The sequence below is a fragment of the Emydura macquarii genome, unplaced genomic scaffold (genome assembly GCF_026122565.2).
Source record: "Emydura macquarii macquarii isolate MOO-44397 ecotype Brisbane River unplaced genomic scaffold, CSIRO-AGI_Emac_v2 contig_1551, whole genome shotgun sequence".
NCBI lineage: Eukaryota > Metazoa > Chordata > Testudines > Chelidae > Emydura > Emydura macquarii.
Window position 1 is genome coordinate 5,517,631 of NW_027131688.1, and position 26,737 is coordinate 5,544,367.

The window sequence follows — 26,737 nt, forward strand, 5'->3', positions numbered from 1 at the left end:
ACAGAGAACAGCCTAGCTCCATCCTCCCTGGAACCCCCCTTCAGGTAGTTGAAGACTGCTATCAAATCCCCCCTCATTCTTCTATTTCTGCAGACTAAACAAGCCTAGTTCCCTCAGCCTCTCCTCATAAGTCTTGTGCTCCATCTCCTAATCATTTTTGTTGCCCTCCGTTGGACTCTCTCCAATTTGTTCACATCCTTCCTGTAGTGGGGGGCCTAAAACTGGACACAATATTCCAAATGTGGCCTAACTAATGCCGAATAGAGGGAAATAATCACTTCCCTTGATCTGCTGGCAATGCTCCTACTAATACAGCCTAAAATGCTATTAGCCTTCTTGGCAATAAGGGCACACCGTTGATTCATATAGAGCTTCTTGTCCATTCCCCAGGTCCTTTTCTGCAGAACTGCTGCTTAGCCAGTCAGTCCCCAGTCTGTAGCAGTGCATGAGATTCTTCCATCCTAAGAGCAGAATTCTGCACTTCTCCCTGTTGAACCTCATAAGATTTTTTGGCCCAATTTGTCCACGTCACTCTGTATCCTATTCCTACCCTCCAGTCCCCCTGTTCCATAACTATGTCCTACATTCTTTGTTCCTAGAGGTATACATTTACATTTAGCTGTATTGAAACACTTATTGTTTGCTTGCACCCAGCTCACTAAGTGATCCAGATCATTCTGTATTAGTGACCTGACCTCTCTGTTATTTTCCACTCTCCTCCCCCATTTTTGGTGTTATCTGCAAACTTTATCAGTGGTGATTTTATGTTTTCTTCCAAGTCATTGGTAAAAACATTAAATAGTATAGGGCCAAGAACCTATCCCTTTGGGACCCCACTAGAAACCTTGCCCACTCTAGTGATGATTCTCTGTTTACAATTACAAGTTCAGCACATGTGTAGTTGTTTGCAGAGATCATTAATGTAGCAAGAAAACAACATTTAAAGTGAAAAAGCCCATCATTCACTGACTGATTTTACATGTCATGCCTAAATAGTCTGCCAAAACCAGATCCCGTATGATTTCTAATGGCCTAATCCCTGACCTGTTGAAGTCAATAAGAGTCTTTCCATTGACTTCATTGGCTTTGGATCAGGCACTACCTGCTGTAGAGAGTATATAATGAAAGAACGTTAATGGAATAACGTGCATCCAGAGAAACGTTTCAATGGAAGTTTTGAAAATTTGGTCTCAAATGTTACCAGACATCTATTTGAAGTCGGTGAGAGCAAAGCATCTAAATACCTCTGATGTTCTGGGCCTTAGACTCATTTAAGGCAATTGGACTTCGGCACTTTTGAAAGTGTTTCCCTGAGTCACATTAATGAGTACAAACTGCTTTCTTAATGAAAACAACACAGAAGAAACAAACCACAGTCATCTCCTGCATTGGTCACTGCAACCTCCTCTTCTCCATTCTTCTTGCTACACTGCGGTGTCCAAACTTCTACTGCCAAAATCACCTTTCTGATCCTTCATCTTGGCCATGTCACTTCTCTGCCTTCAGATCACTGCATTTCTTCCTTAGTACACTGCACATCAAGTCCCAGCTTTGAAGGCCCTCAACTGACTGGTATCATCTCTGACCTCTTCTCTGTTGCATGTCCCCTTTTCCCTTCTGCTCTGCCTAAGACATGAACTCAGACAACCTCTCTGTTTTCTTCTTCCACCCTCACCAAGGCCCTTTTGCATTTGGGCTGGATGTCCTCCTGAAACAGAGTCATCAAGCCATCCCCTGGGCATCAGTCAGATTCCTCCCATAGACATCATGGCAGAAGTGAGTTTATGAGAAATGAGTTTATTGATAATAAACTAGGCAACTAATGTAAGCCAACCACCAAGATATGTATGTGCCATTGTTGTTGATTATAGTAATCATTTTATATTATGGTAGCACTCAAAGGAACCAAGTAGGATTGAAGACTCATTGTGCTGAGCACCGTATAAACACAAATGAAGAGACAATCTCTGCCCTCATATGCCCTACTCAGCACAATGCTGTTGTTGAAATCCATGTCCTACATCTCTTATTTCTTTTGTCCACTTATGCCCTTATTAATGATCTTGTCTACATTTAGACCCCGGCATTTAAGCACATGCAAGCTGTTACCCTTACTTACATAAGCAGTCATATGAGTAAATAATGCCTTTCATAGTAAAAAACCTTTCATAGAAATGTCGGGCTGGAAAGGACCTCAAGGAGTCATCTAATCCAGATCCCTGCACTGACCCAGGACCAAGTAAACCTAGGCCATCCTCAGCAACTGTTTGCGTAACCTGTTCTTAAGAACCCCCAATGATGGGGACTCTGTAACCTCCCTTGGAGACATTAATCACCCTTAAGGTTAAAAAGCTTTTCCTAATATCTAACCTAAATGTCTCTTCGTGCAGATTAAGCGCTACATCTTGCCCTACCTTCAGTGAACATGGAGAACAAATTGATCACAGTCCTCTTTATAATGACCCTGAATATATCATGTTATCAGTTCCTCTTACAGGCTTCTTTTCTCATGACTAACCAAGCGCAGGGTTTTTAACCTTTCCTCCTAGGTCAGGATTTCTAAACTGTTGATCATTTTTGTTGCTTTACTCTGGATGCTTTCCAATTTAGCCACATCTTTCCTAACGTGTGGTCCCCAAATTGGACACAGAACTCAAGCTGAGGCCTCACCAGTGCCAGCTAGAGTGGGAAAATTACCTCTGTGTGTTACATACCACACTCCTGGTAATGTACCTCGGAATAATATTAGCCTTATTTGCACCAGCATCTCATTGTTGGTTGATATTCTATTTGTGGTACACTATAACGCACAGATCCTTTTTAGCAGTACTATCATCATGTTAGAAATAATCAAACAGGTTGTCCCGGGGGTGGATTGGGGAGACAGAACCCTTTATTGCCTGCTCGTTCCACCTCAACGCCGTGAGTGAGCGACGGGGGGGTTACTTTACAATTCTTTTATCCATAACAGTATGTAAATGTATACATTTTCAGCAACTCCCCATAGACCCGTATTTGGTTACACTGACACTTATAAAATGAATATTAACAACTACGTAATGAATATAATTCTACCTGTCCCTGTTTGTTGTTTATAGGATTACCATACAGAGGTCAGGCACATCACCTTAAAACCTATACATTTTACACTAACATTTTCTAAGTAAAGGCATGCTGGAGGGAGAAGGAAGATAATACTTTTTCCCCACCAAAATGCCTTGCACAGAAATAGCAATAGACTTATTCCCTGCGCAGATGGCCAGGAAGGGAGGAGAAGAAGAGAGATAACAGACTCTAACTAAAATTCACACCAATTAACAGAAACAAAATTTACCCTTGCCTTGACCCGATTCCCTGTAAGTTAGGCCTGACTACGTGTCCAGTTTTTAACTCTTTACTCTCCTACACACCAGTTCAGTTTCAGCCAATTATTCCTCATTTTGTAGTCATGCATTTGAATTTTTCTTCCTGAGTGTAATACTTTGCACTTATCTTTATTTAATTTCATCTTGTTGATTTCAGACATATACAGCAATTTGTCAAGGACATTTTGAATTCTAATCTTGTCATCCAAAGTGCTAGCAACCCCTCCCTGCTTGGTGCTGGCTGCAATTTTTATTAGCAGCCTCTCCACTCCATAATCCAAGTCATTATTGAAAATGTTGAATAATACCAGACCCAGGACAGTCCCTTTGGTACCCCACTAGAGATATCCTCCCAGTTTGAGCCATTGATAATTACTCTTTGGTACAATCTTTCAATCGGTTGTGCACCCACCTTATAGTAATTTAATCAAGACCACATTTTCTTAGTTTGTTTATGACAATGTCATGTGGGACTATGTCAAAAACCTTACTAAAGTCAAAATATATCATGTCTACATCTTCCTCCCTGTCTACTAGGCCAGTAACCCTGTCAAAGAAAGAAATTAGTTTTGGCAAGATTTGTTCTTGTTTCAGTGTTTCCAAGATAGAACACGGTGACTATGCAGTCTTTAGGTCAGGAACTGTATCTTTGTTTCAAGCAGTGTCTAGCACATCTTTGACTGTTCATGAATAATAAATAGTAATAATAATAAATAATTTCACATCATGTTCCAGGCTTTCATTGCCTATTTTCCCAATATACAAACAGACCATTCTCTACTTTAGTCAGACTTCTTCCTTTAAGTATAGCTATAAAAAAAGATTTAATCATTTTCATGAAGTGCTTTAGAAACATACGTTGATATATTCCATTAAATGTTTCTTTTCAGATGTATTTCACTTATATTGTTCTATCCTTGATTCTAAAAAAATTAATTACTCTTGCTTTGTAATAAAGTCCTACTAAATCTTTTGCGATGCACCATAAATAAGGACCTTTTTCACAGTGCCTGGTTACTTTATGACTGTACAGGTTTTCTGAAGAGATGTACATAAATATTTATGTAACCCTTATATTCCACTTTGTATCTTTCCTGTGTACCATTTTCTTCATGAATCAGAACTGCAGTCATTGGTCTAAGTACTACACAATGTAATTACCTGGAGTATTAGCTTCCGTGCATATTAATCTTCCTCTTTTTTTTTTCTTTTTTCTTTTTTGGTAGGGCCTTAACTCTGAGTGTTCATACATGAATTATTGGGATTATTTATAAAATAGGATTAAGACACCAGCAAGATTAATTTGGTAAATTAGTCATCAGTCTACTGAGAAAGAAGGTCAGGGACTTCATTAAACTAGATTAATGTGGAACAACTATTATCTAATAAGACTGGACGCCTGGAGTAGCTTCCTGCTTATTACAAAAATACCCAACTAACACATATTATTTGTGGGAACAACAAAAGCTACTTTAGAAACACTGCAGCTGCAGTCTAGAACATGACAGGAAATATATTCTATTTAGCCACTCCAGCCATTGATAAATTAGTTCTCGTTTGAAATTGGCATTCTGTCAGTGAACTGACGGGGAGTACTTCAAGTGCGGCAATTAGAGCTCCCCGTGGGGATGAAGCAGTGACAACATGCCTGTTTGTGAAGCAACTGAGAATTCCTGGCCTGGTTCATTATGCTGCCTTTACGGCTTATCCACTCCACTTCAGGCTCTTGGGAACCACATGGATGATAATTCTGTAACTTGACTACTTAACCTGTTTGCCTAGTTTGCAAAGCCAAATCTTCATAAAGAAGTGACTCTCTGGGAGCTCCTGTTAGAGACGGTCTGAGAACCATATGTTGAGTGATATGGGCGGAATTAGTGTAGTGATTAGTTCTCTCTCTCCTTGCACGTTCACGGTGAGAGAGAGTATTTAAAAAACAAACACCTGAAACGGAATCTAAAACAAAAGTTAATTAATCTAATTCTTTTAAAAGCAAAGAGAAATTCTATCCCAAGCAAGCATTTTACTTCAAAAAAAGGGAGAAGGCCCAGTGACTCTGGCCTGGCCTATGCTGCTGCACATAAGATTCGCTAGTTACGCACTAGTATTGTATGCAGTTACGTAGTATGGAGACCGCTTTCCCATCATCTGACTGGGTCTACACAGACCCAGTCAATCGATACCACTGCATCGATGCCTGCCACCGTGGCAACATAGACATGCCCTCCATTAAATCCACTATTGATTGTGGGTGGAAGGGGCTCAGATACTGTGGTAACGGGGAGGGACAGGATAAAACCTAATAGATAGAGACCTGATTCTCATTTACATTCTTTCTGCCACTCAGGCAGAGTCAAAGAGATGGAAATTAATATCATTCACACTCACTCTAAGGCCCTTTTACAGTGCCAGGATGGTATAAAGCAGCCTCAGTCTAAATGAGAGTAAGGCCCAAGTCTAGCTAGAAAACCAGATATAGGTTCTGTCAAGCTGGGTGGAGTGGTTTACGTGTGTGACTGCCAACCACAGGATGGACTGCAAAGAAGCAGGCCTCAAAACTGGCTTATCTTATGCTTAGATTTCAGCAACCAAGTATCAAGTGTGAACTCCTCAGGCACTATAACAGCCTAACCAGGTCACATACAGTCCCCTGGGGTACTTCAAGATACCTTGTCACCTAGGTAAGCTTGCCTTTGTGGTAGATGATCCCTTACTCCAAAAGTCACAACAATATTCAGGTTGCTCACAGTCCCAAAGGACCAGTCACTTACCCCCAGGTCAACTGCACCCTAGATCTGTAATCAAAGACAATCCTATGATAAAGTATCTACAGGTTTATTCACTAGGAACAGGAAATCAGAGTTATTCAAAGGTTTAAGCAGGTTAAACATATACACACAAATGTGTTACAGACTTATGTTTCAAACAGTAATAGAAGCTTCTAGAATAAGCAAGCCCTTAGGACTAGCCAAGGCTAAACACTGTAGATCTCTTGCTTATGCCTAGAAAACCTTGTCCTCGAGACTCCAAGCAGCATAGAGATAGTTCTTCCTTTTTAGGGCTTTTTATTCTTTCTCCTTCCGCTTCGAGTTGCAAACTTGACTGATGAGAGGAATTCACTTGCAGGTCTCCTGTTCATGATGGGGCCAGAGGGAGAAATCAGCCAAGACTTTTGTCCTCTTATGTTCCACAACAATTCGTTTGGTGTCAATGGGTCTTGTCTGTTGGAAGCCAGCATTTCACATTAATTCATGTCCCTTTCCTATCGGTTACAAAGGATTAAATATTTAAGTGTTAAACACTTCAATATTACCTTTTAACGTGGGATACAGATATTATAAGTGAGTTTAATACATGCAGCATCGCACAAGCATTCCATAAAGTCTAAACACAGCCTAATAATTCTAATACCTATTTTAATAATATTAACAAACCGGTCAGCCAGACTTGTTCCAGTTGTGTATATGTCAGTATTCAGCTGAGACTTGGCCTAGGCACAATCTGCCACCTGGTCTGTCAGCATCATAGGTACCTGTGTATATCTCTGTGTATACATGTTTGTGTTTGCACACACACCTGCATTTATACATATATATTTGCAATGGATAAAGAAATTTTTCCCCTCAGAGGGAAAGAGATATAAAATGGTAATCCAATGTTTGTATTTATTTGTGTGGCAGTCTGGAAAATGCCATTATTCTACTATGTAGGTGCAGTCCAATAACTGTTACCAGAAATAAACAGTTTTTCTCTCTAGTCCCTATTAGTGATTGTAATGGGGTGCCTACACACAAGCCCTGAGGAGAGAGAAAGAGTCACTTAATCCTGTGACAGGCTGCACGTGGAATAGAGTCAGGGCTGACAATCTTTTAAATGAGATAAAGTCAGGCTGGTGGAGAAGCTGGCAAATGTTTAAAGCCAGGAAGTTTGTGGCAGAAAGGGGCTGCAGTGCATAAGGCCTGTAGTCATTCTCTGGGTTTAGAGAAGGAAAGGAGGAATCTCAGGGGAGAGTAGAAGCCTGAGATCCTGGTCCTGAGGGTAGGGTGAACCAAGGGGAAGGTGGAGAAGGGTCCTGAAAGAAGTAAAGTAGGAAGAAGTTCAGGGAAACCGAAACAAGATATGGGGCAGTACAGTTTGTGGTAGCTGGGCATAAGGTCCCTGGGCAGGAACCTGGAGTAGTGGGTGGGCCTGAGTTACCTTGACACTTACTGGGGAAGTGGTAAACTCTGGACTCTGAATGGAAAGACTGTCTGTGACAGTTTGTATGGAGGGGCTTTGATACTCTGGAATAGGGAATTCATGTAGTGACCAAGTCATGAAGAAGGAGCAACCAAGTCACAAAGAGGTCCCAGAGAGTGAGTGAAGCCACGGCAAGAGAGAGAGATGGAACAGGGCATCAGACCTGGAAGGAGCTAATCCCCAGAGCAGCCAGGAGGAGGTGCACTAATGGTGTGATCCCTGTGACAGTGATAACATCCATTGACTGAACATTGCAAAGATTTAGCATGATAAATGTTTCCATACTCCACTGGGTGACTTTTTCTGTTGTGTTTCAAGGATAAATGTTACAGGTAAAAAGATTATAATTTGCACCAAAAAGCATAATTTAATTGGGGGTTTTGGTTGTAAAAATTAGTGGGTATTCTGCAATTAAAAATGTGCAAGATAAGTCCCATCTTGCACAGGGATCCACAAATGCAGACCTTGACTCCAGTCCTACACCAACTGAAGATTCCTTTCAGTTTGGAGAATCTTCAGCTGCTGCCCTCATGAAGTTTTAAGTCTGCTTTGTCTGTCATTACGTTGGTGCAAAAGGGCCAAGGATCTAGTCCTACAAATAGATGTCATTGTTGTAATAGTTCCTACAAAGCTGAGGGCCCTATGCACAACTAGCGTGTGGTGAAAACAAGTTAGTGTTGAGAGGGGATAATTTTATCTTAAAAACTTTTAAGTTATGTCTACACTGACGGCAGCAAAGTCGCCTCCGTCAGATCGACTTATCTGGATCGACAGAGCGGTCAGTGAAGACCCGCTCAGTCGATCCAGAAGTCGACGTTGTTAATCCACCCCCGCAAATGGCGCAGTGCAGTGAAGATGGCATGCAGAAGAAAAGCACAGTAGTCAATGGGAGTTACGCAAGTTTTCTGCGTACCTGGCATAACTCCTGTCGAATGCTGTCGAATCGCCGGGGTAAGTGTAGACCAAGCCTTGGATACTTTGAGGTGGCTTAGGCAAGAGCCAGATTGCTTTAATGGGACTTCCCCCTTCAATCACATGCACCTGGAGTGCACTCTTTTCAGATGGGCATCACCACCATAGATGATTCCCTACAACCCCACCCTTCTACACACACACATTTATGCTCCTGAGTGCATAGGGTGTAAATCAAGGCAGCATTTGTCTCAAAGAATCCAACAGAGGTTACACTGATATCTCTGTCACATTGCAAAACAGGGAAAACATGTAAGATGCACCTCGAGACACATTTAGACACATCTCTGACTTTGGGCCCAGTTTTGCAAAAGAAGAAACATGTTAGTGCCATGGTTGAAATGAAAATGATGTTCTTCTGAAAATAGAGCGGTTGGGTTTTTCTTATTAAAAGTTAAATGTAAAAGCCATGAAAATCGAGGAGCTGACAAGGGAAACTGAGACATCGTGTACATGGTCCTACTGAGTGTTAGCTAATTTGTCACCATCCCTATGCAGCTTAGATGGATTACAAGTCTATCAAACTCCTCTTGTCCGCTCATATTTCCCTGTGTAACTGGAAGGTTGGGTTCTGACTGGCATTTTGCAACGTTAGGGCCTGATCCAAAGAGGTGCTGAACTCAGTAGGAGCCTTGAATATTCAGCATTACAGCTGGGTGGCATTTTTCAACGGAATTTTTTTTCGGTGCAGAATGCAGCCTTGATGACACTGAGACATTGTGAATGTTTGTCAAGTTCATCAAATTCTTCTGGTTGAAAAAAAAACTATAAATAAATTTAAAAATTTATTTTCATTTTTGGCAGACTTTTTGAATTTTGCATTTGAAATTATTTACCTTTAGAAATTCCCTTTAATTTTTTTTTTTAAATAAAACATTAACATTCAAGAGAAAATCTTCCCTTTGACCTGCAATGCTTTTTTTTTTTCTTATTTTAACTTTTTGATTCACCAAAATTTTTGAGAAAATTTGGTTTTGGTTTGACCTGGAACTATTTAAAATTTCTTTTCTTATTTTTCGAAATTGCCACCGAACCATTATTTGCTCTGCTATAATCAGCAGCTTTCTGCTTGAACCCCTTGAATGATGCGTGATAGCCTAACACCATTTAAGACAGTTCTTTGGAAAATGTGCCCAATCATTTCCCATACAGGACTGCACTAATGACTGCTTTATGGCCCAGCGGTCACAGTGGGCAGACGGGGGAAGTGCTTTTACAAGCTCTGCTCACAAAATAAACTCTGCCCATCTGCTCACAGATGGTTCAAAGTGGTCAGCAAAGCTGGAGTGTCATTGGGCAGAGTCTTAAAATGTGCGGCCTTGAGATATAGAATCCACCAGAAAACACACTCTAGACCCTGAAGCAAGATCAAGCAGCTTAACTGCTGAACTAGTGGGTCATGCAGAGTTTGAAATGTGAGCATGCAGCTTCACTGGCTCAGCTACTTCTTGGTTAGGAGGGAAAAAGCATAAATGAGGGCATCTCCTGGACACAGCCCACTTGTGACACCTCGCTCACAGCAAATTGTGCAGATCTATCCCCTCCTGCTGCTTACTTACATGAGCAATGAAATCATTAGCAATGTTGACATTTAACTTATCATCAATGGCCATCTGCAATAACCCCACATGGAGATGAATGAGTCAATTCACACCTCTGAGCTCTTCCAGACTCCCTGGAGACTCATCGAGACATCTCTGCAGCAGTTACCCTCAGCTCACCGTTTCGAGAGTTTCTTTGTGATCATGACAAATGGAAACTTACTTTTCGTAATGAAGGCTGAGATTCTGCAGAGCAAGAGAGCTGCCCCAGAGAGGTGCTAGTCCACATTACTGCTAGTTCAATCCGAGCCCTGTTTTACATTTATGCTAGAGAGATTTGGTTACTGGCACTTTTGTTCCTGCTGGGCACGTGACCTATTCTAACTTTTCTCTTTCAGTTGCTTTGCAGCTCATAGGGGAGTTGCTCAAGTTTTCTGTCTCCTCTGCTGTCTTGATACAGTTCTGATTCTATGATACATTTGACTTCTGACATGCTGTGTCCATAATCACCGAAAGTTGTTCATCCTCAGTGTGTTTTGTTAAACCTTGATGTACTTCCTGCCACCCACTATATCACCTTTTATTTTACAGGAGTCAATTGTTTCCCTTCTTACAGGATATCATCCTGCATGGCTCCTCTCTGGCTGCCTTCTCCTTCTGCTCTGTCTGACATGACAAGGAGAAGTGCAAAGTCCTGCACTTAGGATGGAAGAATCCCATGCACAGCTACAGACTGGGAACCGACTGGCTAGGCAGCAGTTCTGCAGAAAAAGACGTGGGGGTTACAGTGGACAAGAAGCTGGATATGAGTCAGCAGTGTGCCCTTATTGCCAAGAAGGCTAATGGCATATTAGGCTGAATTAGTAGGCGCATTGCCAGCAGCTCAAGGGATGTGATTATTCCCCTCTATTTGGCATTGGTGAGGCCGCATTTGGAGTATTGTGTCCAGTTTTGGAGCCCCCACTACAGGAAGGATGCGAGAGAGAGTCCAGATTGGAAAGAGTCCAGAGGAGGGCAACGAAAACGATTAGGGGACAGACGGTCACATGACTTATGAGGAGGGGCTGAGGGAACCAGGCTTGTTTAGTTTGCAAAAGAGAAGAATGAGGGGAGATTTGATAGCAGCCTTTAACTACCTGAAAGGGGGTTCCAGGGAGGATGGAGCGATGCTGTTCTCAGTGGTGGCAGATGACAGAACAAGGAGCAATGATCTCAATTTGCAGTGGGGGAGGTCTAGGTGTGATGTTAGGAAAAACTTTTTCACAAGGAGGTTGGTGAAGCACTAGAATGGGTTACCTAGGGAGGTGGTGGAATCTCCATCCTTGGAGGTTTTTAAGGCGTGGTTTGACAAATCCCTGGCTGGGATGATTTAGCTGAGGTTAGTCCTGCTTTTAGCAGGGGGTGGGACCAGATTACCTCCAACCCTCATCTTCTAGGATTCTATGACAACTGTGAGGGCAAGAAGAAAGTCCTACTGCTCTGCTAATCAGATTATATTACAGAAATTGCAGTCCACCAATAACACCACTGGGATTACTGTACGCTGTCATTTCTTGGCGAGTTAAGCCATGAGAGCTCTCCAACAGAAGCACAGTTTCCGAAGTGCCACAGAACAATAAGTAAATAAATAAAATGCCTGATGAAGACCCTTATTTATTGAAAAACAGACTGTGCACATATATAAAATAATTCACCTTAACATAAGCAGGATAAACACTGAGGAATAGTTTATAAATCAGGTTTCTTAAAACACAGAGAAACTGTAGCCAACCCTATATTTCTACAGTGTCAAAACTAATGCTTTTTCCATGTGGAATACCTACATTGGTTCTATATTGATCTATTATTATGGTAATAGAAGTTCATTGAGGAGTAAAAGCGCAGTTTTCAAAAGTTCATAAAAGGAAGAGCCATTTTCTAGGAGAGCTGGGGAGGTGTCAGAATAAAATAGCCATTGAACAAATAATGCAGTGCCTAAAACGGTTATTTATTAAACAATGTATTCAACAGTAGTGTCTCAGAAGCTCTGGAGCAGGGCAAGTACCAAAGAAAATTATTCATGGAATAAATTAGTTGATGAAAACCAGCAACATTCAATAGCTGGATAGTATTTGACTAGTTCTAATTTCAAGGATCATTAGCCAATACACTCCCCGGCTTTTTCTCAAAGCTAAAGGTTTGTTCAACAAAGCAAAGTGACCAATAGTCAGATACCAGCATTCTCAGCCAGTAAAAGGAGCCTGCTTATAATCTATGTCTAATGCCAAAGCCAGTCCTTGTACAAACAACTCATGAAACAGAAATGCACGTACATTACTGAAATACGCACCTTTGTTTCCATAACTGTACTGAAAGACATCAAGGAAGCAGCGCCAAACATTTTGCCGGTGTGCTCATATATTTGCTCAACTGGAAACACTAAATGGAACAGTCACTAGTGGTTCTAGTGGTTGCAGCAGAAGTGGTGTGCTTCCAATGAGCCAGGGGCAGCGTACTGGGGCTATGCAAAGGTCACATATCACCACTGTGTGTCCCAGAAATCTTCGGCCAGCTCTGCTCCTGCACTGTCTTCTGGCAAGGGGGGATTCTTTCACTCCTGGCCTTTGCAGAGTTTCCTACTGTCCTTCCTGGTAACGTGGACTGGGAGATGGGCAAAGGATTTGGCTTTGAATGAGAATAACACCCTTGTTGGTCCTCCAGAACCAGATCCACATCCACTGGGGAAGCAAGAGGTAGTGAAGAAGACACACTCTACCCCTGAAAGAACTCTGTCACAGTAGCATCTCTCGTTGGAGCAGAACAATGGGGCACCTGTGGAGATACCTTCAGTTGTTACAGTGTGTGTAGTGTGGTAAAGTCAGGCCAGATGGCCACAGAAGGGTATACTGTTTGAGTCCAGGGTGGGTGGGCAGGCGCAAGCCCGCCCACTGGTAAAGGCCCCTCCCCCAGCCTAGGGGGAGGAGCCACCGGATCCAGGACTCAACTGATTGTGCAGGGCAACAAATGAGAAAACAGGAAGGGGCGTGAGGGTCAAAGGGTCAAACGGAGGGAACTGGAATGGGACACCGAGCAGAGAGCCCCGGACAGTGCCCACTGCTCCCGGAAGGTGTCAAGGGAGCCGGCGGACCCCGCCCAGAGGAACTCTGCCCGGATGCATGAGTGCACAAGGGAACAGAAGTAGGTCCCACACTCACAGAGCACCCCCCTGCCAACCTCCTCTCCCTGGATTTGTAGATGGCCATTTTGGCCAGGCCACAAAAGGGGATATCAGGGCCGGTATGTGAGCCCAAGAATGCCAAAGGACCTTTTTCCTACAGGCAGAGGAGAGGTTACTGCAGGGCAATTAGAGACACCTGGACCCAATGAAGGGCTACTCCAGGTGTACTTAAACCCTGCCGTCCCTAAAGGAGGAAGGGGGGGGTGCAAAGGAGGAGGAAGCTGCCAGAAGGTTTGTGGCAGCTGGAAGAGAAACTTCCCCCAGGCTAGGAGACGGTGCTTCTCTGCAGCCAGAGGAGCAGAGAAGGAGAAAACCCTTGGTCCCAGCTGGCAGGAGGGAGCCACAGCAAGGTACCTCCCTGGGCCCCGGGGGCATGCTGAGGGGAAGGAACAAAAGACTTGTTCAGTCTGGGGACGGAGTTACCGCAGGCCCCACTGACAGAGGAGACTGCTGCCAATAGGTGAGAACAAGGGGGGTTGCTGTTCCACAGTAGTATTGCAAAAAGAAATGAGCAAACACACTATAGCCCCAGTGTGAACCAAGTGAGGCGTTGCTGCTTTGTGTTAAGTTTTGCTGCCTGTGGGAAGTCATAGGAGCAGAATCCATAACCAAATCCTTCGCCATTCCCTCAGCCGCCACAAATCCTCACCTACATTTTTTAATCCTGTCAAAAGTTTACCAGAAAACCCATGTAATTCCCCCCCCCCCCGTGTCCTCCCTCACTTCCCATGTCTCCAACCCTTTATACAGAAAGCATCAAGATGAAGTGAATCATTCCAGTCTGTGCATGGTTCTTGGTATGAGGTTCCAGGAAGGAGTGAACATTCATGTTGTCCTGGGTTTGTGCAGTCCCCTGCTACGAGATGTTATGCTAATCATTAAAGAGAAAGGGAAGTACCTCTAACAGCTCCTTCTGCTTATCATGTCTTACCCTGAGTTCAGAGAAAGGAACTCCGGTTCTGATGCAGGACATGGCTATGCACCCAACCCTGCTCGCTGCAAGTTATGTCAGCCTCCAGCCGCCAACCTTTGTATATCGCTCAGTCGTACGCATGCTGGGCCACTTGCACTGGTGCTGTGCGTACTCAGAAGGAGTGCGTGGGTCGATGTCATGTCAATGTGAAGTCCAGTGCACCGTGGATCGGTATTCCAGTGTGCCCCGTGCTGCAGCCCAGCACAATGCCTGCTGGGACACTTTCACTATGCTTTGTGGAGCAGTACCGGGTTGCCCAGAGATTTCTGGGAGCTAAGGGCGAAGTTCCCACCATGCCACTTCCTACATCCCATAATTTTCACACTTTTTAAAACTCCCATGGCCCTGCCCAGTGCTTTTTGGTGTCTGCCACCTTTTTGACAGAAGCACAGAGTCTTCAGAGCTCAGCACGATCAGTAGGTGGCTAAAACAGGACACCCAAGTCTCTAGTATTTGCACATCTTGAGGGAGTCCCGCTACCATCAGGATTGCGATTAGGAAGATGCGGAGATGTTTGAGCACAGTAACGGGACGCTGCTGGACACAGAGGGGGGCAAAAGTGCAAGGTGCTGCTGATTTTCACAGAGCAGGCCACGTGGTGAAGTGCTGCCTCTGGGCCCAAGATATGAGCACTGCCTTATGGGATCCCATTATAATGCAGGCCTGGGGTGATGACCAGTGGCTGCAGGACTCTCAGATGTTCCTGAGATGGTGTGACGAGCTTGTCCCAGCCCTCCAGTGCAGGACACCAAAATGAAAGCTGTATTGCCAGTGGAGAAGCGGGTGGCAAGCACACTCTGGAAGCGTGCAATGCTGGATTGCTTCCAGTCAGTGGGCAAGCAGCTGGAAAATCCACAGTGGAGGCCATTATCATCCAAATGGGTAAGGCCCCTAAAAGGATCCTGCTACAAAGGACCATGGCTCTGGGTAGTTGTCCTGGGGTATAATCACTCACTGCAGGTGGCACCACGTACTGGCTGTGCTGGGGATTAGTTCTCTTCCATGTCTGCCACCTTCCCCTTGCAGTCTCTCGACCCGTCATCCTCTCACTTGCTCTGCAGCCTCTCTTGCTCCAGGAGCTGCAGGTTCCTCTTCGTTCCTTGGCCCTTCGGCCAGGTCACTATGTGGTATCGAGTCCCACTGGACCTGCTGTCCAGGCAATGCCACTCCATCAATGGCTGGTAGGGGAACCCGGACCCACCCACTATTCCAGGTTCCAGCCCAGGGACCCTACAACATGCAGCCACGGTCTGCTCAATCCCCAACCTTGCTGCTCTCTCCCTGGGCTGCTTCCAACCCACCTCCCACAGGTTTTCTTCTCCACTCATCTCTCTTCAGGGTACGCCCTTCCCGCAGGGCCAGGGTCCCAAGGTTCACTCTTTCCCTGGGTTCCTGCCTTCCCTCTCTAATGCACAGAGGGTGGCTGCAGACTTCCTCATTGCCGCCCTTTCTGCTGCTAGCTTCCTGGCTTTATACGCCTGCTCAGCTGAGCTTCATCTCCAGTCTGAGGTTGCTTCACTGACCTAAGGCCACTCGTGAGGGGTTCTCATGCTAATATGACCTTTCTCAGCTTTTGAGTCCTATCAGGGCTGGTGTGGGTAATGTATGGGAAATAGTGAATGGGTCTGCAGCAATGGGATTCCTGAACTGCGGTGGGGCGATAGACTGCATACACCCATCAGCCCATCCTGCTGGTGAGTACATCCATGACTGTGCATGCTCTAGTAGATCACTGGGGACGCTTCACTGATATCAATGTGGACAGGTTAGGGAAGGTACATGACACTAACATCTTTTAGGATTTTTCAAAAAGCTGCAAGCAGGGACATTCTTTCCCAACTGGCGGATCACCACTGGTGATGTTGAAATACCCTTAGTGATTCTAGGGCACCAGCCTATACCTTGCTCCCCTGACTCGTGAAGCTGTACAGAGGCCACCTTGATGGCAATCAAGTTTATCTGTCAGCCTAGCAGGTGCACAATGACAGTTGAATGTACTTTTGGTAGATTGAAGGGACGCTGGTGCTGTTTACTCACTAGCTTGGATCTCAGCAAGGCAAAGGTCCCGTTGCTTATAGCTGCATGTTGTGTATTGCATAATACCTGAGAAGTGAAGGAGTAAGAGCTGATGACAACATGGATAGATGAGGTTGATCAGCTGTCTGCCAAATGTGAACAGCCAGACACAAGGGCTATTAGAATAGCCAACCATGGAACTGTGCAGCTGAAGGAGGTTTTAAAGGAACATTTTAACAGTCAGCAACAGCAGAATTATTTGATTTCATGAAATAGTGTCTGTCTTGTGTATCTTAGAATATACATTGCTATGAATTCTGCAATGCTTGGTGTACACTTACAAATATAGCTGAGGCTTGGTCTACCCTTACCTGGAAATTCGACGGCGGTCAACGGGAGTTACACAAGCTATGCAAAGTAGCTTCCGTAACTCCCGTTGACTGCTGTACTTCCGTTCTGCGCGGTGTCTTCACTGCACTGCACCACTTGAGGAGGTGGTTTTAGTAGGTTGACTTCCTGATCAATTGAGCGGGTCTTCACTGACCTTTCATTTGATCCAGAAATGTCGATCTGATGGCAGCGACTTTGCCGCCATCAGTGTAGACATACCCAGAGTCTTTGCCTCCCACTGTGTACCCTGTAATGCATGGTGTGAACAAATAAAGATCCTTTGACTTTCCAAAAATAGGACTTTATTGTATGCAAATCAGCAGTTAACAAAATTAAAGTGCAAGCAAACACATACAATTTTTTTTTAAATTACTAACAGTTAAGAGGTGTGCCACAGTTTATAATCCCAAGTGAAAATGAAAGTAAATGGTCAACATTTATGTCCATGTATGTAAATGGTAGCTCAATGCAGTCCGTTGTGGCTCTATACACACCCACCGACTTGTGGTTTTCATATGTGGGAATATGCATAGCAATGGTTCTCCTTGTTGTGCCCCAACGTGGAGTGGCAGGTGAAAGGATGTACAGCACGGGGCCACATGGAATGCTGTGGAAAGAGCGTAGGGAGCAGCAACCATGGAGTTCTCCAAGGATTGCAAAAGTGTCTGGGATCTTTGGACCTGTAGGTCAGCTAAGGTCTGCAACATTTGAGTTTGCTGTCTGGGCAAGCCGATTAAGTCCTGGTGCATTTCCTGCTGCACCTCCTGGTTCTCTTTCTGCTCTGCCAACTGCTGTCTATATTCTCTGTCTTTCTCCATGGTGGTGTTCTGATGCGCCCTCCAAGCCCTTTTACCACAGTCTGAGGCAGTTGTGGCCTGCAGATCTCACAGAACATAACCGCCTTAGATCACCTCTTTCTCCTCCTATTCACGATCAGACATTCAGCAGGTGTGGAGCGGGGACACCTCCAGGCCACTATGCCAGAAGCTGTTAATAAAAGCAGACACATACACCACTGGTTTGCAGTCATAGTAGAAAGGGAAGTCTCAAAACTTCCTTATATTATCCCTACAAATACCCTTAAAAAGAAATGCTTATTGACTCATAGATTCCAGTGCCAGCAGGGACCACTGTGACCGTTTAGTCTGACCACAGAACACAGACCAGGAAACTTCTCCAAAACAATTCCGAGAGCAGATTTTTTTTTAGAAAAACATCCAATCTTGATTTTCAAAAACTTTCAGTGAGGGATAATCCACCATGATCCTTCGGAAGTTGATCCTACGAACCCAGTTATGCTTTTGGTCTTCGTAACATCCCCTGATCACAAGTTCCACAGTTGGACTGTGTGTTGTGTGAAGAAGTACTTCCTTATGTATGTTTGAAACCTGCTGTTTATTAATTTAATTGGGTGAGCCCTGGTTCTTGTGTTATGTGAAGGGGTAAATAACACTTCCTTATTCACTTTCTCCACCACATTCATGATTTTATAGACCTCTATCATATCCCCCTCGAGACATCTCTTTTCCAATATGAATAGTCCCAGTCTTTTTAATCTCTCCTCCTATGGAGCTGTTCCATCCCCTTTAACATTTTTGTTTCCCTTCTCTGTAACTTTTCCAATTCTAATGTATCTTTTTTTTTTAGATAGGGCAACCAGAACTGCATGCAGTTTTCAAGGTATGGGCATACATGGATTCATATAATGGCATTATGATATTTATTGTCTTATTATCTATCCCTTTCCTAATGGTGCTTAACATAGGTTTTTTGTCTGCTGCTGCACATTGAGTGGATATTTTCACAGAACTATCCACAACAACTCTTTCTTGAATGGTAACAACTAATTTAGACCCCATCATCTTGTATGTATAGTTGGGATTATATTTTCCAATGTGCATTGTATCAACACTGAATTTCATCTGCCATTTTGTTGCCCAGTCACCCAGTTTTTTAAAATCCCTTTGTCACACTTCACTGTCTGCTTTGGACTTAACTATCTTGAATAATTTTTATAATCTGCAAACTTTGCCATCAGTTGTTTTTCCCTCAAATGCAAAACAGAAATATTGATTGAACATTTCATCTTTTGCTGCATTATTGATAATTCCACTATTTCTAGCTAGTGAAGGACCAATACAATTGTTAGGCTTCTTCATTTTGTTCCTAACATGCTTAAAAAACTTCTTATTGTCATTAACTTGGCTGGTCATAGATTTCTGCTTGTGTCCCTTTGGTTTCCTTATTAATTATCTGCAATGCCTCTCTTCTGATTTATATTCATTACTATCAACCTCCCCTTTATTTAATTTGTTTTATATATATACCTTCACTTCTCTTCTTAACCGGGTCAGTTTTTCAATAACCAACATGGCCTTCTTCCTCAATCATGGCTTTGTGATTTTTGGCCATCTAGTAAAGCGTCCTTAAACAATCCCAAAGATCATTCACATTTCTTATGATTAAATTCTTCTTCCCAGGTGACTTGGCTCATAATTGTTTTCAGCTTTGTGAAATTGGCCCTCTTAAACCACCAAGTATATATATCATTGGTCTGGACTTTATTCTGTTTGCAGATTATAAATGTGATCAAGTCATGATCATTTGCACCTAAGCTACCATTAATTTTTAGTTCTCTGATCAGTTCCTCTTTATCAGGCAAGATGAAGTCTAATATAGAATTACTCTGTGTTGAATGCAGCACTTTTTGAGTTAGGAAATTGGCATACATAACTAGAAAGTTCAAGGATGTTTTAGTACTGGGAATATTAGATCTCCAGCATGTATCACTCAAATTGAAGTCCTCCAGGATCACCCATCTTTTTTTCCCCACACGTTATAGATATGTGTACAAGGAACTGATAACCTTGTTCCCTAATGTGATTGGTTGGTCTGCAGCAGATACCAAATTATACCCCACCTTGTGCTTATTCTGTTAGGTCACTTTCAAGTTATCAGTGACTCAAAGAGATACAGTAATGCCATTTTGGACAGAATTCCCCTCCCCTTTTTGCCCACTTGATCCTTCCTAAGTCGATTGTAACCATAGATTTTAACATTCCACTCATGGGAATCATCCCACCAGTCTTCAGCAACACCACCGAGATCAAATTTATGCTCATAAATGAGCAGTTCCAATTCCTCGTTTGTTACCCAGGCTCCTTGACACTTTAGGTGTGGAGCGTCTTACTACAGTACTGCTGTCCAGCTCAAGTCATGGTGAGTAAGGCCTGGGCAGGAAGAGGGGAGTGGGTCTGTTTCATGTAGCTATACGGCTTGGCCCCACTCTCTGTGTATGGTTATTGGGAAATGGCAGTGACTATATCGGCAAGGTTTTCACGGCAGTGACTTTAGCAGGTGATGAAGGGACAGAACACAGCTGCTATTGGAGTCCTGCAGCTGCATAGGCCCAATGCCACTAGCTTTGTAAGCTGCAATGGTGCCAGCCAAACTCATCACAAAGTGATGCTGGAAAGTGTCCTATCGCAGTTGGAAGAGACAAGGTCGCCATCCGTAGAATTCTTTGGGAGAGCGTTGCAGAGCATCTCCATGGACATTTCATTTGAGATCCTCAAGGATATCAAACACATCCCTATTCTAATAAACAAAGTACTGCCTGCTCCAACAAGTCAAAGAAATGAAAAGCAGAGCCTTTTATTTTCTAACGTTGTGTAAGCAGGGGCTGAATGAGCTCTGCCCTGACATCTAGTGATGCACTGGTAGAAAAGACGTCAAGAGTAGACCATATTTGCATACACACCTACTCAGCCGAGGTGTTCAGCAGACAGACCTGCTTTGCCAAAGTGATCGCTTTTGGCTGGTTTTTGGTTACAGTTCACTTTAAACATCTATTTAGAACACATCACCAGACATCGGCAATACCAGGAGGAATGAGCTGCAGTGCCAACAGGAAGCGATGCCAGGAAAGGAACAGAAAGCCTTTCCTGATGGATCATATCTACAGAAGGACCATCTATCCTAAAATTCTAATTCACCGAGGGACAATCTGTACTCATTGCTATATTCATTTTCCACAAACTGCTCTTTGTATAGTTTTTGTCTGAGTGATGTTTTTGAATATTTGGATGGTAATATTTCAACTGTATTACTAAATTGATTGCCCTTAATCTGGGATATTGCAGATGATGTCCTCTTTGTATTCTATGACTTTTAAACTAAACTTTGTACTTTTGGATAATCTACGCATTATACCCAGATGTATGGAAAAGCTTTCTTTAAACTCTGTATTCGATCATTTTAACATTAGCTTTAATAAGCATTTTAAATTGAATGCTGGGGGATTGAGAACTTGTTATCCATATTGTATGAGTACAGGGCTGCAGAACTGTACTTAGCCTGCCCTGACTGAGGGGATCAGCCTAAACTGAACCTCACTCTTTAAGCAGGGGGTATGGATTCCAAATCCCTCTGGAGATGACAGAGGGTGGGGACAGGTGTTTCTGCTTGATGGGGTGGATGCTCAGCCTAAAGAGTCCTAGACACCAGTTGACCTACATCTTTCTCCCCTCCCCAATGTTTAAAGACAGAGTTGAGTGGATTCACTTGAGTCCTTGTTTCTCTTCAGTGGTTACTAGAGCGGAAATCACTAATGACCTGCTGAGGGGACGGTGCTGCAGCGAAAGATGACAGGCAGTCGCACCGAGGTTCCCTGCTACTCAGTGAACTCACTAAGAGCTGGGCTAAGTGGGGCAGCCTCAGAATGGAGCATGGCAGAGGTGGCAGAGCGGCCCGGCGGCAGAGAGCAGCAGCAGCGAGCCAGTCGCAGAGATGGCGGCAGCAGTGGAGGCATTGCTTGTATTGTATTGTTAAGAGGAACCCATCGGTACCGGACCTGGCCCGGGCTACTGCTGACTCCACCTGGCAGGGAAGTCTACAACTATCAGTAACGCAACGACAAGTCGATACCCATCAATTTGCGAATGGGCTGAGCACCTTTTTTAAATGGCACCCACAGATGGGAGGGAAGCAGGGTTGAGGTTTGAGAGAGAGGGAAAAACAAAACCAAATTGTAAGGAATAATGCATGGACACACTTACCTGAGATCCCGCCGCAATCATCCGTGGCCTCATCTGTGCTCACCAGGCAGGACAGGCTAGACTCCGGGGAGTTTCAAATAGTGCAGTTGAAATCCCCCACCTTGTCTCCCTCCCCGCCTTCTTCCTCCTCCCTGTTAATAGCAGTGGTCTCCTCCTCACGTTCCTTAGAGGAATCCACCGTGGTCTGCTGGATGTTGGTGGCATCACGGCCAGATATGGCGTGCAGATCATTGTACAAGGGTCAGGTCTGCAGGGCAGCACCCGATTTCTTAATGCTCTCCCTTGCTTTGCAGTAAACTGGCATAGGTCCTTGGCTGTCATGCAGCTCCTCTGCTAATCCTGGTCATGTCCCTTGGCCAGCATCTTCTATGTGATCTGCTCGTAGATGGTGATGTTTTTATGGCTGGTCCATAGATGGGCTTGCCATACATCTTGCCTCCGCTAGACAAGAGCGCATCTAGTAGCTCTCCGCGTGCCTGGAGCTGGCACCTTTGGTTGGGGAGTTGGATGCACACAACACTGGTGAGCTGTTAGATGTGCTTGCCAAGGTGGGAAATCAGGAAAAGTCACGTCAAAAAATAGGCAGGGCCTTTAAGGGGAGGTATGTAGGGGGTCTCCTCGGAAGTGGAGTTTAACATTTTAAGCAGAGCAGTCACTGATGCAGGGACAAGGGCATTGTATGACGGGGATGGAGGACAGGTAGGGCTCGTACAGTGTCTACGCATACACAGGCTCAGTAGGGTCACTGTGGTTCTCGGGAAGGTGGTGTTGTTGTGTGGCTGTAACGGGGTGCTTACCTCAGCAGGAGACCCATTTTGGTCTAGACATGGGCACAGCCAGGTCAACACAAGTGGATTTGCGTCAGTTTAACTCTGTAACGTAGACCAGGCCCCAGTCTCTGGGCTTTCAGCTCTTTTCCTTTTCACTGTCTTTATAATACATCTATTTGTGTTACAATAGCACCCAGCAGCCCCAGCCACAGACCATTGTGCTAGGCGCTGTACGAACATGGAGCAAAAAAGACCTTACAATTTCAGCATAAGACAAAGGACCACGGACGGATACAGACAGACGGAGCAGCCTAAGACAGTATTGGTCAGACAATGGCCTCAGCACACTAGCGGCCTGTCTAGGGTCAGTTTTTGTTGGCATCATGGCAAGGGAGGCCTAGGAGGAGTCTGTCTGAAGGAGGCCATGACATTCGAGTCTGCCGCTCTCCTTCTCCTAACCAGAACCTCCCCTCTGTGGACCCCTGGCTTTTCACACCCCCTGATGCCAGGTTAGCCAAAATGCTGCTGCTACCACCACTGCTCCTCCTGGCTGCCTTGAGCACGTTGCTCCGTCTTTGAATCCTTTTCTGGCTTCCCCTCACCCTTTGCATTCGGTTCACGCTTGGGTTTTCTCCACTCCTTCATGGGTCTGTACAGCTCCATCCAGCTTTGCTTCCTCTCATCTCCCACGCCACTGCCTGCCTTCCAAACCTCCTACCGTAAGGGCCCTTTAGATACGTCCTGTGGCTGTTCCTGGCTGCACTCTACCCCAGCAGTTCCCTCTGTCTGCTCAACAACTTCTTTCCCCCACTCCAATCGCCCTTCCCCTGTGAAGCCCTGAAATGATAATCCACCAGGTTATGGGTATTCACGCCAAGAAATACAGGCACCACCCCTGTGAAGGACCAGCCTTCCCCCCATGTTCCATGTACTGCTTGAAGCGTAATGCAAACTGGAAAGCCCCTCGGGACAAGGACTGCCTTCTTCTATGTCTCTGCAGCATGCTCTCAATAGATGGTGAGGATCCTGTCCATTTAGCTGTAGTTTATTTGAATTTTTCCCATAAGGGATTGGCTTGCTGGTGCTGGGAGATAAGCTGGTTTGGAACCTGAGCATAATACTGGGACCAGAGGATTTATGTGTTTTTGGGCCACCACCACGTATTTGGCTTATTCTGGGACTCATCCAGCCAATTCTTTCTGTCCTTTAATCAGCCCACCTGGGATCCCCCTGCACCGTGAGTTTCTAAAAGCTCATTGGAGTACATGGACGCAGATTCCCAACTGTTGTAAATGGGCCAGGCTCCCCCGAAGCCAATGGAGAGAGGTTTGTTTACACCAGCTGAGGCGTTTGCTCTGTAGACACGCACTGTTGTACTCAGTGCGTTGGTAGATGCTGTCACCGGTATTTATCAGTGTAGGCTGCGTGCGTGTGTCCCTGTGTAGATGCTGTCCCAGCTCTGGCCAGGGAACTGAGACGGCTCTCACGATCGAATGAGTCGACACGACCACAGATTAGCTGAGTAACGAAGGCGCCCAAGCGAGGTTTATTGCGTGCGGCACAATGAGAAATGACTTACAGAGTATCTCTGGGTCAGTTTCATATTGGCGGCGTTACAATGGTCTCAGCCCAACGGCGAGACTTTCCGTTATCCCCTAGACCGGACACCGGTATTCCCTCTGACATCCTCTTTTATACACTGTTACATACACTTTCGGTCTGCCCCCTTTCACGTAGGTAGTTGCCACCCTCCTGACATAGTCTAATACCACCTTTTTCCGTTGATTGGCTGATTTGGGCACCGCCACCCCATGTATCATGTCTACCCATCAAAGTGTCATTTCAGAGAGTTAGTATCTTGGTACCTCTGATACCCACTACATATTTTAGTAATATTTTGGCAGTCTTACAACCTTGCAGAATCAGCACTTTCCTATACCAGTCTCAGTTAACTTGAGTGACCCCTTATACTTCTGTTCACTTGGCTTTTTCCATTTAGGCCTTAGCCTGTTTTACAGGCCTTAAGCTCTCACTTCTTACTACATTCCCCCACTTTTTGTCTTTTTATGGGGAGGATGTTTACCCATCGTCCTGGAAAAGCATAATGCATGGACTTAAAGGTAACCCAGTGGGCTAAACACTGTTATGTGGTCACCTCCTTTGTTGCTATCCATACATTCATGCCCCATCTGTCCCTTAGTCTGCACATTCCCTCGTATGACTGGTGGACAGATTTTATTGCCAATTGTTTTTGGTCCCTTATGGTGGGCCTGGGAATGTTAGGTCCGAGACCATTTAGTGGGGTTCAGTAGTTCATGCTGTTATAGTGCTGGTACTTTGTGTTAAAATATACCTCTAATAGATATATTAATTACTATAACCCTGAATATATGAAATATGATATATATGATAATGATTATGAACCTTATGGCATTTGATATGATAATATTGCTATGACAATGAATATATGAACTATATGTGATATATATATGTGAACTATATATATATGTGATATATATATATATGTGATATATATATGTGAACTATATATGATATATGTGATAATATGATTATGAACCTTATTGCTTTTGGTTCAAGTGTCATTAAACTTTGAGTTTGGGGGGCCACAAAATGCTTTTCTAACTGGGAGAGACCAGGACAAGACTAGGCACCAAATGTGCCTGTCTGTGCACCAGCTTCTAGCTAAGGATTGGTGGCTTCCAGCTGTTGTCTGAACTTAAAGAGACAGCAACTCGCTGTCCCACCAGCACACACTCTGTCTCTGTCTCTCTCTCACTCACACACACAAACTCACACACACTCTCCTCCCCCTCCACACTCACACAGTTCTGTGGGCTCCTTGTGTGTGTATTCAGCAATGTCAATTTGGCTGACAGGGCCAGTGAGAAGTGGCTGTCAGTCTAGGAGGGATGCCCACGGACCAATGGGACTCAGACACCTTCATCCTGTGATGCTGTGCCTGCCGCATGTGGCATTGCAAACCCTTCCCAAAGCACCCTGCGTGCAGTGCACAGTGGGATAGCTACCCACAATGCACTGCTCCCTGTGTCGATGCAAGAGCTGGTGGTGTGAATACATTACCCTGACACAAGGAGCATAGTGAGGACATGCAACAGTGATTTAGTTACAGTGGTGGCCGTACGCCGGCATAACTTGTGTTGACAAAACTCTGTAGTGTAGACAAGGCCTAAAGAAGAGCAGACTTCCTTAGGTCTACTTATCCCTGCAGTCCTGGGAGCGTCTCTGATGATTTAGCTGACACACCCAGGAGCCAGAAAAAGCATGTCAAGGTGTGAAGAGGCTCTTGCTATTTAATTCTCTGGCTACACTCCTCTTTTTCTTGTGGCTGTTTGGCCTTTGACTGTCATTAGCTTTCACACCCTGCGACTCCCCACTCTTCAGTCCGACTCAGTGGGTCAGAATGAAGGTGGTGTCTAAAGGGACCTTGTATAGGTAATATGTTGCTGATATAAGCTGAGTGTGTGAGCCAGGTCTCAGATTTGTGTAGCTCCTTTTTATTTGAACGATTGAGGTCTGTTGATGATTACTGAGTAATGACTGCCAGGTAATCACCTCTGAGAAAGCTGTTCTGGAGATCTCGGTCCCACAGGAGTTTGATCAACCCAGCAGGTATGTATGAACAATCCCAGCCCAGGAGCTGACTGCCCAGATCAGAAGAGGCTGGTGACATGTGAAGGTGGGCAGGCCAACCAGACCCAAGATTGCTGCTTTCTCTGGCACTGATCCCTCTTCTTCTGCTACCTTCCTTTTTACGTCTCACGCTGAGTTTCATACGGCGCCACCTCTGCCAGCCCCACCTGCTTTGGACTTGTTGTCCCTCTCCAGAATCAGAACAGTGAATTCTGTGCGTCGGAGACAGTGACAGAATTCCCGAGGATGAGGTGTTGTGTCTATAACAATCAAATGCTCATTGATTTCTTTAGGAGCAGGACGTAACCGTTAAGTCCTGATTCAGGAAAGCAGCCCAATTCTGAAAAGATGCTTACGTAAGGGTGGATTTTCCATCTCTCATTGTCTTCAGAACAAGACTGGATGTCTTTCTGGAAGATATGCTTTAGTCCAACACAAGTTATTAGTCTCAATACAGGGTAAACCAGATGAAATTGAATGGCCTCTGATAGATATGCAGGAGTTCAGACTGGGTGATCAAATGGT